Raw genomic sequence first — 14,918 nt, forward strand, 5'->3', positions numbered from 1 at the left:
TTTGAGATCCAGATCTCAAATTTTGTGTGTCAGAAATTCCGATGGAAATGTCCAATGAAGCCTACACACAGTCAGAATTTCCGTCAAAAAGCTCCCATCCAACATTTTCCATCAGAAAATCCGACCGTGTGTACGCAGCATACAAGTGGTAACGTATCGTACCCACATGACTATCATTGCAGAAAGATACCAAGAGGCGTAGTCAGACCTTGATTGCTGTATCCAAGTTCTCCACATGGAGACCAAATTTTATCAAATTTAGTTGGCTACCCTCTGCTGTTTTAGGTGACCTTATTCATTGGAAGGGCAGAATTTATAAGAGATTTTCACTCATTGAGAGTTGGTTGGGCAGAGGACCTCCAAAAAAAGCACAACCACTATCCACTGGCATAGTAGAACAGCAGAAAAAAGTAATGTTCTGGTAATCTTTCTGTGGACCTAGGGTTCCCCATACCCAGTAAACAGACATCCAGTTCTTGGGGTATCTGAACATTAGTATTAGTCATAATGGGGGTAATTTACTAAAGGAAAATCCACTTTGCACTGCACGTGCACTTGAAAGTGCACTGACAGTGCACTTGGAAGTAAAGTCGCTGTAGATACGAATGGGACATGTAAGGTGAATAAAAAACAGCATTTTAGCTTACACATGATTAGATGATAAAATCAGCAAAGCTTCCATTCATTTCAGATCTGCCCCTTATATTTAGAGCAACTGCACTTCCAAGTGCACTTTCAAGTGCAATTGCAGTGCAAAGTGGATTTGCCTTTCGTAAATAACTCCCAATGACTTGTAAGTATTGGGACAAATACAAGCATATTGACTGTGGTATCTTCAACGCACAGCAATTTGCTGAGAATTTTCCTAGTCTCTCTGGAGTGAAGTAGTATCGTAGAAATAGTAGTGATGGGCAGTTTTGAAGTCTGTCTCTGGTAGAGATTAGTTGCTGGAATGAATAATCCCAAACATCCTCCCCATTATCATTATAAAGATTAGAGAGATCTAAGGACCAGCTCTATCTGCATTTAGGTAATCCCTGTGAGTTGGACTGTTGCAAGTCCTTATATAAATTTATAGATTAGAGATGATTCTGATAACTCTCTAACTCTTGGGAGCTTTGGAATCTTTTAATCATCCTTTCTGTCTGTGGTGGAGGATAGTGGCTAATGTTTGGAGCAGACCGAGTGTAATACTATAGGTGATCACGATGTATATAAGGCGTGGCTGACCCTTATAATCTGGAGTCTGTCTTGTCCGGTAAGAGGCCATCTGGCTTTATATTTCTCCACTGGGATAATAAAAACATCCATTAGCTGATATTGCAGATATCAAGGCACTGCATCAGAAGTTTATATGAACATTTTTCATTATTTGATCCATGGCTTTTTGTTTGGGACTTTCAAATAATACAGTATAATCACATGTTTATTTGATTATTTTCATAAATTTTTATTAATTGATTATTACTGAGTGTTGGAATAATATTATATGGTTTATATCAATTACACTGTATGCTGTTTGGATTTGTGCAATTCCCTATATATATATATATATATATATATATATATATATATATATATATATATATATATATATATATATATATATACAGTCGGTCCATAAATATTGGGACATCGACACAATTCTAATCTTTTTGGCTCTATACACAACCACAATGGATTTGAAATGAAACAAACAAGATGTGCTTTAACTGCAGACTTTCAGCCTTAATTTGAGGGTATTTACATCCAAATCAGGTGAACGGTGTAGGAATTACAACAGTTTGTATATGTTCCTCCCACTTTTAAGGGACCAAAAGGGACAGATTAACAATCATCCATCAAACATTCATTTTTTAATACTTGGTTGCAAATCCTTTGCAGACAATTACAGCCTGGCGTATGGAACGCGCTGTCATCAAGAGACACTGGATTTCATCCCTGGTGATGCTCTGCCAGGCCTCTACTGCAACTGCCTTCAGTTCCTGCGCATATACAAACTGTTGTAACTGTTGTTTATATATATGTGGGGGGCACAGCAAACATGTGGAAGAAGGTGCTCTGGTCAGATGAGACTAAAATTTTACTTTTTGGTCTAAAAGCAAAATATGTGTGGCAGAAAACTGACACTGCACATCACCCTGAACACACCATCCCCACTGTGAAACATAGTGGGGATGCAGCATCATATTGTGTGGATGCTTTTCTTCAGGGACAAGTTGAGAGTTGATGGGAAGATGAATGGAGCCAAATACAGGGCAATCTTAGAAAAAACCTGCAAAAGACTTGAGACTGGGGCAGAGGTTCACCTTGCAGCAGGACGATGACCCTAAACATACAGCCAGAGCTACAATGGAACATTTAACTCAAAGCATATTCATGTGATAGAATGGCCCAGTCAAAGTCCAGACCTAAATCCAATTAAGAATCTGTGGCAAAACTTGAAAGTTGCTGTTCACAGACACTCTTCATCCAATCTGACAGAGCTTGAGCTATTTTGCAAAGAAGAATGGGCAAAAATGTCACTCTCTAGATGTGCAAAGCTGGTAGAGACATACCCAAAATGACTTGCAGCTGTAATTGCAGCGAAGGGTGGTTCTACAAAGTATTGACTTGGTGGGCTGAATACAAATGCACGCCACACTTTTCACATATTTATTTGTAAAAAAATATTCAAAGCCATTTATCATTTCCCTTCCACTTCACAATTATGTGCCACTTTGTGTTGGTCTATCACATATAATCCCAATAAATACATTTCCATTTTTGGTTAGAATATGACAAAATGTGGAAAATTTCAAGGGCTATGAATACTTTTTCAAGACACTGTAAGAGGCATGGAGGAGCTCAGCTATGAGGAAAGATTAGAGGAACTGAATTTATTCCCCCTTGAAAAGAAGAGATTACGTGGGATATGATCAACATGTACAAATACATAAGTGTTCAACATAGTGAACTTGGTGTTGAGTTATTCACTTGAAGGTCATCACAGAGTACAAGGGGGCACGCTTTACGTTTAGAGGAAAAAATATTTATTTCCAAATACGGCAAGGTTTCTTGACAGAGCTGTGAAAATGTGCAATAGACTCCCTCCAGTGGTGGTTCTGACAAGCTGTCATGGTTATGCAGTAATCTTCCTCTGCCTGCTTACCTCTCATCATGTGTGATCAACCATTGTGTATTTACTGTGTGTTTGGCTTCCTGTTTCCTGCTTGCTGTGTGCTCTACATTTGTCTCTGCTACTGACCTTGGTGTGTTCTCAACGATTCCTGTCTGCTTGTGACCTTGACCCTTTGGCATGTCCCCGACCATCCCTGTCTGCCTATGACCCTGAGCCTTTGGTGTGTACTCTGTTGTTCCTGTCTGCTAGTTGCCCTGACAATCCCTGCTAGTTGTTCCAGCTTGCTGTTCCCTTCTCCTGTAGTCTACCGTGAGCGTGAGCTGTGAGACCCTAGGGGCCACGACCTGGAGCCAGACTGCAGCTCAGTCCATTCTCACCACTAGAGGCTCTGGTGAACACCTGCAGGCTCCTAGACTCCGCGCCCTGGGGAATCTATGCTCTAGATCCAACTGGGATCTGTGTTAATGATCCAGAAGACCTGCTTCCTGAACCTCCCTGGGTACAATCCACAGCAGTCAGTCCTAGGGTCCACTATCTTAGCGGTGCACTTCCGATTCCTATGGAGTGCATCTGTCACCTGGTTTCAGGTGACCTGACACAAGCTCAGTAGATTGCTTTAAAAAAGACCTGGATTCTTTCCTTAATGTACATAATATAACTGGGTACTAACATTTATAGGTAAAGTTGATCCAGGGAAAATCCGATTGCCTTTCGGGGGATCAGGAAGGAATATCGTTCCCTTGTTGTACCAAATTGGATCATGGTTTGCTGGGGTTTTTCGCCTTCCTCTGGCTCAACTCTGGGTGAAGGATTGTGTATATGGGATTGTATTTTTTTTTTTGGTTGAACTTGATGGACTTGTGTCTTTTTTCAACCTGACTAGCAATGTAACTATGTAACCTCGGCTTCCTCCAGCCAAAAAGAGAGTACAACACTATTTAGCCTGAGATAATACACATCTCTCTCCCCCTATTCCAGTCTAGAATTGGCAACTGCAGTCCAATGGTCCATAGCCTGCCATAGTAAATATTCTTTCCTGAACATCATCTCCCATGATTCAGTGCTGCCAACCATCAAGTCTCTTGAGGTCCTTCTCCTTGTAAGCTCCCTACCACCTCCTAAATGCCTTTTTTTCCCCAAAGAGCAATTTAAAATGGAACTAATATGCCAAAACCACAAGACAAGTGTTTGCCTTATGGTTGCAGTGTGGCCTCGTTGACTCAAATGGGCAAACGGGTGCTGCTGCCAGACAACTTAAAAAGCTGCCTCAATGTACAGCTCCTCCTGGCTGTATGTTAGGTTTTATGTGAGCAGTCAGGGGTTGGTAAAATACGGGTTTAACCCCCGTAAAAGACAAATAAAATTAGCCATCGGTTTGAATCCCAACCACGGCACTACCTGCCTGGAGTTTGTATATTCTCCCTGTAGCTGTGTGAGTTTTCTCCTGCTACTCTGGTTTCCTTCCACACTCCAAAGAGATGCTGGTAGGTTAATTGGCTCCTGTCTAAAATGGCCCTAGGGACTGGTGCGAATGTACAATATATATGTAAAGCACTGCATAAATTGTTGGCGCTATATAAATACCCATAACAAATAATAATAAATAAAATAACTATCATTCACTTTGTAATATACTATAGTCAGAGGCTATAGCCTATTTATATAGTGCTAGCTCCCTTTGTGGGTTTATCAATTGAAAACTGCCTTCTTCTAGCTTTTAATATTCTGACATAAGACAGTGCAGAGTAAATACTTTTCACAGTCATTATTTATCTCCTCCACTTGCCTCTTTCTGCTTATCAGCACACAGAGCGTGATAGCACTTGAGGTGGAACGCAGAGCTCACATAGTTTATAGGAAGCCCTAGGTCAAACTAAAATAGCTTCTGTTTTATTGTTCATGTCCACATACATTTGATGAGCACTTGAACAATATTTGTTGAGGTGCTATTATTTTTAAACTGTCAGCAACATTTTGTTGCCTTTAATTAAATGTGTGCAGTATGATGAATGTTGCATTTCTGCTCTAATACAGTAGCTTACCGCAATTCTAGGATAGCCAACTACTTAGGGTATTTATAGACATTGGATACAAGTCTGAAGAAATCAGCCATTTAATCAGCTACAAAAGATTGTTCATATAAAATATCATTTGCAGATGAATGTCGCAGTAAACTCATTGTGAAAATCTTTAATTTAATATGGAACAATCATTTTTATGCTTGCCAAGGACTTATATTTATAGACTGACTATTACAGCTCAGTTTACAAGGTTGAGCAAGATCTGTTGGCAAAATAGTGTAGTGTACCCCTAAGGAGTCGCAAGTAATTTGGATCCCCCACTCCTGCACAGCCAGGCGCCCCAAATTTCCACATGCATTCCAGAGTCAGAGAACAGTCCGTGACTTTGTTTTTGTTATTTATTGAGGGTTGGATGGGAGGTTATGGGATGCCTACTTGACTTCAGCAACAAACTTTGGCAACATCTTCAGGGACATCTTCCTATATACAGTCTCTATATACAGCTTAAACTTCTTCCTCCAGCACACACTTGTTTGTTCCAGCTATGTCACTCTGTGATGATCTGACAGGCTTCAGTCAGATGTAGCAGCGGCTCATTACAGGCAGGAGCTCGCAGCCCCTATGAATGTCCACCCAACTGAATTTTCACCAGCCCACCCGGCTGACTCTCAGGAGATCTCTAGGGAAAGATTGAAGATTTAAGCACACTGATGTCTTCAAGGGTGACTGAATACATGTGGCAGTCTCCCTCCTTCATAGTCCCCACAGTGCTACTCACTCTGTCCTCTCTTGTTCCTGTGCCTCCAGGAAGGGCTTCCTCCATTGTGTTGTAAAAGGATCCTTCCAGCACCCGAGCCCCGGCCCAAGGCCACCCCCCCAGACTAAGGGGCACCCTTAAGGGCCACTGCCCCTGCTGGCATGGCCCATGTCTATTTATGAGGTAAATTCTACCTCATACCACCTCACTCCTGGGGATTGGTTAAGGCTTCATAAATGTTCCTGGAAGCTCCTCCTAACCTCCTGCCTACAGCCCCTAGAACATTCTCCAATGTTCCAGAAATAGGAGGAGGCACCAGGGGAGCTCTCGGGATGAGCCATCCAGCCCTGACTCACTGAACCCTGACCTAAATTTACCTACACTAGCAAAATCTACTCTAACAACGCCTATACTACTTCTAGCACACATTCAGGGCCGGATTAACATAGGGGCTATTGGAGCTGCAGCTCCAGGCCCCTTTCTCAGGATAGGCCCATTTGCCCAAAAAAAAAAAGGATTGACTTTGAGTATTGTAGCTCAGCAATCAGGAGTCACAGAGACCCCCTTGTGCAGCCTGTCAGAAGCTACATACAGAGCGGCCAGTTTAAATACAAGCTGGAACACTCTGCAGCAGACTGAGAGGATGAACTCACAGTGCTTATAATAATTATTTGTATATTACCTATGATAATTAACCCCTTGCCACCCAGGTCCATTCTGAGACTTCTCTCCTACATGTAAAAATCATAATTTTTTTATACTAGAAAATTACTTAGAACCCTCAAGCATTATATATTGTTTTAGCAGACACCCTATGGAATAAAATGGTGGTCTTTGCAACTTTTTATGTTACACGATATTTGCGCAGCAATTTTTCTAACTTTTTTTTGGAAAGAAACTGTTTCATTCATAAAAAAAACACTAAAGTTAGCACGATTCTTTGTTGTGTACTAAGCGTTGCTTTAAATTTTTTTTATAGGTTACATGTTTAGAGTTACAGAGGAGGTCTAGTTGTAGAATTATTGTTCTCGCTCTAACGATCGTGGCGTATGTAACCTGTGTGTATCTGGCTCTGATAGTAACTAGTGCCTACCCAGGGACTGACTAGTATCTCTCCCCAGCCTGTCCCCATACACCCTCTCACCTGCTGACCTGTGAATGGGGCAATCACTCCCGCGGTGTTATTGTGTTCTGTCAGCGAATACAATGATTAGCATTGCTAACTATAGCTGGCAGCACTGATTGTTTTGAGGAAAACCTGACAGGCTGGTTGTACTCAAGTCAGTTAATAGGTTGACTTGTGTAAAACCAGCTAGCCCATACATAGATCGACTATGGCTGGTCTCTGCTTAATTGGTGTAATTTCAATCCATGTATGGCCTGGTTAACCACTACGCAGTCCCTAAACATCCTTCCACAAACCTTTACATTTTTCCTTCACAGATTACTTCATCCTCCTCTCCTATACATAGTGCCCACTGTCATACTCTCCACACTTCTCTCCTATACATAGTGCCCACTGTCATACTCTCCACACTTCTCTCCTGTTAATACTGCTCACTGTCATACTCTCCACACTTCTCTCCTATACATAGTGCCCACTGTCATACTCTCCACACTTCTCTCCTTATTAATACTGCTCACTGTCATACCCTCCACACTTCTCTCCTATACATAATTCCCACTGTCATATCCTACACACTCCTCTCTTGTACATAGTGCCCGCTGTCATACACTTCTCTCTTGTACATAGTGCCCACTGTCGTACCCTCCACACTCCTCTCCTATACATAGTGCCCATTGTCATACCCTCCCTCCACACTCCTCTCCTCTAATTACTGCTTACTGTCCTACTCTCCACACTTCTCTCCTGTACATAGTGCCCACTGTCATACCCTCCACACTCCTGTACATATTACTCACTGTCATACCCTCCACACTTCTCTTATACATAGTGCCCAATGCCATACCCTCTACACTCCTCTGCTGTGCATACTGCCCACTGTCATACCCTTCACACTCCTCTCCTGTACATAGTGCCTTCTGCCATACCCTCTGCACTCCTCTCATGTACATAGTGCCCACTGTTAGACCCTGCACATTCCTCTCCCTCCTGCACATACTTCCAACTTTTATACCATCCATACTCCTCCCCTATGCCTCTTACCCACAAAAACTGTTCTTTAAAATTATACTGAATATCCTCAATGTTACCAGCTCTAGAATGGGCACTTTTGTCAGTTCAACTAAAGGAAATCTCACAGTCCTCATATTTGTTCTGCCCCATTATTAGTACTTATTTAATTTTGTTATTACTATTGTGATGTATAGAGGAACATAGGGGATGTCAGCTACTCTAACTATAGCACTTGTAAAAAAAGTGTCCCTGAAAATATTTTTGAAATGTTGACAACTATGCACTTAACGACTTTCAGACCGGACCATTTTGCTGGTAAATGACCAGAGGTCTTTTTACACTTTGGCACTGCGCTGCTTTAACTGGTAATTGCGCGGTCATGCAATGTTGTACCCAAACAAAATTTGCGTCCTTTTCTTCCCACAAATAGAGCTTTCTTTTGATGGTATTTGATTGCCTCTGCGATTTTTATTTTTTGCGCTATAAACGTAAAAAGACCGCAAATTTTGAAAAAAAATGATATTTTCTACTTTTTGTTATTAGAAAAATCCAATAAACTCAATTTTAGTCATACATTTAGGCCAAAATGTATTCAGCCACATGTCTTTGGTAAAAAAAAAGTCAATAATTGTATATTTATTAGTTTGCGCAAAAGTTGTCACATCTACAAACTAAGGTACGTTTTCTGGAATTTACACAGCTTTTAGTTTACGACTGCCTATCTCATTTCTTGAGGTGCTAAATTGGCAGGGCAGTACAAAACCCCCCCAAATGACCCCATTTTGGAAAGTAGACCCCCTAAGGAAATTGATAAGAGGCATGTTGAGCCCGTTGAATATTTTATTTTTTTGCCTCAAGCGATTGAATAATGACAAAAAAAAAATTTTTTTTTTTTTTTTTACACAAAGTTGTCACTAAATGATATATTGCTCACACATGCTATGGGCATATGTGAAATGACACCCCAAAATAAATTCTGCTGCTTCTCCTGAGTACGGGGATACCACATATGTGGGACTTTTTGGGAGCCTAGCCGCGTACGGGGCCCCGAAAACCAAGCACCGCCTTCAGGCTTTCTAAGGGCGTAAATTTTTGAGTTCACTTCTCACTACCTATTACAGTTTTGAAGGCCATAAAATGCCAAGATGGCACAAAACCCCCACAAATGACCCCATTTTAGAAAGTAGACACCCCAAGCTATTTGCTGAGAGGCATGTTGAGTTCATGGAATATTTTATATTTTGCCACAAGTTGCGGGAAAATTACAAACTTTTTTTTTTTTTTTTTTTTTCACAAAGTTGTCACTAAATGATATATTGCTCACGCATGCCATGGGCATATGTGAAATGACACCCCAAAATAAATTCTGCTGCTTCTCCTGAGTACGGGGATACCACATATGTGGGACTTTTTGGGAGCCTAGCCGCGTACGGGGCCCCGAAAACCAAGCACCGCCTTCAGGCTTTCTAAGGGCGTTACAGTTTTGAAGGCCATAAAATGCCAAGATGGCACAAACCCCCCCCAAATGACCCCATTTTGGAAAGTAGACACCCCTAAATTTAGGGGTACACTAGTGAGACTAGGTAATAAATGGCGGGTGCCCTGAAACTATAAAAAAATAACTAACCAACCAGCGTCACCTGTAACAGTTATATGGTGATCACTGGTGAAAGGGTTAACTAGGGGGCAATCAGGGGGCTTTATGCGGTAGTATATGGGGGTCCCTGGCGCTATAAAAAGCTGCGGCGAACCTAAATACCTACCTGCCTAACTAGCGTCACCTGTGACACTAATACAGCGATCAGAAAAACGATCGCTTATTAGGCTGGGTTCACACTGGAGCGATGCGGGAACGCCACGAATGCGCGGCGGGTTCCCGCATCGCATGCCTCCCGGCGGCAGTTCACACTGCCCTATGCGAACTGCTGGGAGTGTCAGTGAAATGTTAATGACACCCCCAGATCAGTTCGCATATCGCAGTGCGATCTGCAAACTTGGATCGCATGGTGTGAACACCCATGCGATCCGATTCTGCTGCGGACCAAAAAAAGGGTCCCGTGCGAGTTTGCGGCGGGTGCGGCGGGTGCGACACGAATTCAGCCATACTATCTGTATAGCTGAACTCGAATCGCACAGAGATCGGATGTGATTTGCACTGCAGTGCGGTGCGAATCACATCCGTTCTCATAAACCGCTGCAATGTGAACCCAGCCTTAGTGACACTGGCGACGGGGGGTGATCACGGGGTTAAACCTTTATTGGGGGGGTTAGGGGGGTACCTTAGAACTAAAGGGGGCTAACCCTAACTGCCCTAACAGTTATTAGTCACAAATGACACCCGCCGGGTGATCAGGGGGTTAAACCTTTATTAGGTAATAAATGGCGGGTGCCCTGAAACTATAAAAAAATAACTAACCAACCAGCGTCACCTGTAACAGTTATATGGTGATCACTGGTGAAAGGGTTAACTAGGGGGCAATCAGGGGGCTTTATGCGGTAGTATATGGGGGTCCCTGGCGCTATAAAAAGCTGCGGCGAACCTAAATACCTACCTGCCTAACTAGCGTCACCTGTGACACTAATACGGCGATCAGAAAAATGATCGCTTATTAGGCTGGGTTCACACTGGAGCGATGCGGAAACGCCGCGAATCCGCGGAGGGTTCCCGCATCGCATGCCTCCCGGCGGCAGTTCACACTGCCCTATGCGGACTGCTGGGAGTGTCAGTGAAATGTTACTGACACCCCCAGATCAGTTCGCATATCGCAGTGCGATCTGCAAACTCGGATCGCATGGTGTGAACACCCATGCGATCCGATTCTGCTGCGGGCCAAAAAAGGGTCCCGTGCGAATTTGCGGCGGGTGCGGCGGGTGTGGCGGGTGCGGCGAATGGCTGAACTCGAATCGCACAGAGATCGGATGTGATTTGCACTGCAGTGCGGTGCGAATCACATTCGTTCTCATAAACCGCTGCAATGTGAACCCAGCCTTAGTGACACTGGCGACGGGGGGTGATCACGGGGTTAAACCTTTATTGGGGGGGTTAGGGGGGTACATTAGAACTAAAGGGGGCTAACCCTAACTGCCCTAACAGTTATTACAGTCACAAATGACACCAATGCAAAAAAAAAAAAAATGACATTGGTGTCACTGTGACTGGGGGGCAGGGGTAATTGGGGGGGGTGTGAGTGTGCCTGGCATGTTCTACTGTGTGTGTAGAGTGTTGGTGCAACTCACCGATCCGCTCTCCTCCGTGTCGGAACGAAAAATACCGACACGGAGGAGAGAATACATCACTTCCTCTCCTGTGTTTACATTACAGGAGAGGAAGTGATGTCACGGGGGATTCCTATTCGTCGGGAGCGATCGCGTGGGGGTGGCCATGAATGAATGGCTGCCCCCTCGTCCCGGATCGCTCCCGGACGAAAACCGACCGCCGCAGGCACCGGGCGGGGGCCCGATCGGGCCCCCGACCCGCGGGAGGCAAGGGACGTACATGTACGCCAATATGCCTGCCCGTGCCATGCTGTCGACGTACATCGTCGTGCGGCGGTCGGCAACTGGTTAAGCACTGCCCAAGGGCCACAAGGTCAGTAGGGGGCCCCATGAGAGGCTCCTGTGATATTAAATCGGTAGAAAACTTTTCTAACGTTACTACTTTTTAGAGGCCCTGGGGTAGGTTATGCCAAAATGTACAAGTATGCACAGCATATTAGCACATTAGGGCACACTTAAATTGTCAGACTGAGCCCTTCAGTGCTGTGCTGTGATCAATCCGGTGGGGCCCGGGCACTTCCATCTTCCATCTTCACCCGGTCTTCCTTCTGGGTTCTGTGCCTTCGGTCACTTGCCTTGGCAAGGCTGCGTTGATGTCATTCCCACACATGCTCTCTCTCATCTCTCTCATCTCTCTTTAGTTTAATTTGTTATAACAAAAAATAGTTTGCATTTTTATTAATATATTGTTTATAAAAGGCACCACCAAAATCCTCAGCACCAGGCCCATGATGTTCTTAATCTGGCCCTGCACACACTAGAGGGTGCCACAATAGTAATGAAAGAGTAAGTTTACCTTTTCACAAAAAATGAAAAAGTGACTTTGAATATCTTTATGTCCTACTGTTTTTTTTGTCCCCTTTCATTTTTCCAAAGTAACTTCCTTAAGTTTCATCTTCTACTAGGAATGACATACTGACGACCAAGTGAGTAAAATTGCTACAACATTATGTGCTAGTATGGCCCAGTACTGCTGTCTTTGCTAATATGGCTCCTCTTTGATTATGTGTAAAATGTAGGCAAATGTATTGGCTCATGGTAAGTCTGGAATTGGGTCAGGGTTTATTGCAAGTCAGGCTGGATTACTCACAGAAGAAGGTCTCTGGTACCTCCTTCTGGGTCTGGAAGTTTGGAGAAACTTCTAGAAGTTAGTGGGCGGAGGCTGGGGGGATCTGCATACTTGAGGGAACTTGGGCAATACCAGGAAGAATGTTCTAGCAAGGTGGCTGAGTGAGCCCTTAAATATGGTGGAGCAATGCCAGCAGGGAAGTTTGGTGGAAAATGGATTGCTGAGGAGGCTATCAGAGGCCTAGGAGGGGTCCCCTTGGTCTAGGGGGGCCTTTGCCTCCAGGCTGGGTTTGGACAGGCATAGGGAGATCCATTTAGTATTACAGTTTGAACAAGATTCATGCAATGTCTCCTCTGCAATAAAATGCACCTATCTGCTTGCTGTCTTCTCCAGCGATGTAATTTGAGCTACGCATGTGAAGTTCAGTTTACAGCATTGGCCTGGTCTCTGTGTGCTAGAATGTTAGCCTCTTCTGCATACGGTGAAGTGACGTCATCCTTTGCCAGCCAATAAAAATAAATGAAGACTGGCACACAGGAGAAGATGTCCGTGCCAGCAAAGGGACAAAACCATAGTATAGGTACGTTTCAGGTCTCTTTAGCTCTGCTATAATTATTAATGCTTGTATGTAGACTATATAAGTCCGATTCACACCATTGATCAACGCATGCCCAACTCTAATAAGAAGTAAAAATACATTGTTTTTAAGGAGCCCAGTTCATGTTGGTGTGTACTGTGTGAAAATAGAACACGCTGCATTTAAATCATTTCTAAAGCGCTGGACGCTTTTTTTTTTTTTTTTTACCCTGCGAGGTAAAGGCATAATGTGTTAGTATGCATCGCATACTAGCACATTATGTTACACTTACCTTAAAACTAAGCCCTCCCATGCTGAAATGTCAGATCTGGAGGCAGTTTCCATCTTCACTCGTCTTGCTTTAAGGTTCGCAGACTCCGGCTCTGTGCGGGGCCGGAGCTGCAATGACGTCACTCCCCTGTATGCACAATGGAGCCGCTGGTCACGGCACAGGACTCAGAAGAAATGGCACGGGTGGCTGTTCTTTCAAAGCGCATGCGCCAATAATGTCACTGGCTGCATGTACAGTAAACATCTCCTAAACGGTGCATGTTTAGGAGATATTTACATTACCTATAGGTAAGCCTTATTATAGGGTTACCTATAGGTAAAAGTCATGCATGGAAGTTAACTTCCACTTTAAATACAGTACAACACACTGTGACATGCATTAAGTAAGTAAATAAAAAAAATTATAAAAATAAGAAAAAAATTATTTGGTTCCTGCTGTGAAAAAAGAAGAAAAAAAAATGCACAGCAACACAAGTACAATGCAAACAATATGCATCTCAGGTTGTTGTAATAATTGTCTGCTGTGAATACAGATTAAAGCCTAAGTGCAGTCAAAATAAAACACAAAAATCAGTACAAGGGGCATAATTTACAGGATAATTATAGAAATGAAGGAGAAGTGACAGGCACTCATCAAGAGAGCTTGACTATGCCACCCTTTCCACCCACCTCTGCCATTCAAAAAAGCTGTAAGTACAGCTTCTATGAATGAAAAATGATCTATGAATGGAAGATGATTGAAAAGTCCACCCCCTCCATTAAATCCATTAATAGATCACATTTCATCCATGATGAGTATCTGTCACCGCTCCCTGAGTTCTATTATCTATTATCCCACTGCACTGGAAGATTATGGTGGTGGGTGGAATGGGAGTTGGGGGATAATGTGGCATCAATGGAACGTGATTAGAGCTAAAAAGAAGAGACATCAGCACAAGTAACACATCTTATTGACTGCAAGTTAAGTCCTTTGTAGGCAAAAATGTGTTTTTCATATTGGATAGGGTAAGGGAGGGCTATAATCCCTGTCTGACTTTGCTGCAATCTGTTTTCCATTGCCAAAACAGGAAGTGAGAATATTTCCCCTCTATTACTTTTCTTTTACTTTCACTTTCAATGATAATAGGTAAACAGGACAAATAGTTACATAGTTCCATAGTTACATAGCTACATAGTAGGTTAGGTTGAAAAAAGATACAAGTCCATCAGGTCCAACCTATGTGTGTGATTATACAGTGGGGCAAAAAAGTATTTAGTCAGCCACCAATTGTGCAAGTTCTCCCACTTAAAAATATGAGAGAGTCCTGTAATTGTCATCATAGGTATACCTCAACTATGAGAGACAAAATGTGGAAACAAATCCAGACAATCACATTGTCTGATTTTTGAAAGAATTTGTTTGCAAATTATGGTGAAAAATTAGTATTTTGTCAATATCAAAAGTTCATCTCAATACTTTGTTATATATCCTTTGTTGGCAATGACAGAGGTCAAACGTTTTCTGTAAGTCTTCACAAGGTTGTCACACACTGTTGCTGGTATATTGGCCCATTCCTCCATGCAGATCTCCTTTAGCGCAGTGATTTTGGGGCTGTCGCTGAGCAACACGGACTTAAAAACTCTCTCAAAAGGTTTTCTATGAGGTTGAGATCTGGAGACTGGCTAGGCC

Source organism: Lithobates pipiens, unplaced genomic scaffold, assembly GCF_037356315.1.
Source record: "Lithobates pipiens isolate NorthernLeopardFrog02 unplaced genomic scaffold, aLitPip1_a1.2 Scaffold_16, whole genome shotgun sequence".
NCBI classification, from domain to species: Eukaryota; Metazoa; Chordata; class Amphibia; order Anura; family Ranidae; genus Lithobates; species Lithobates pipiens.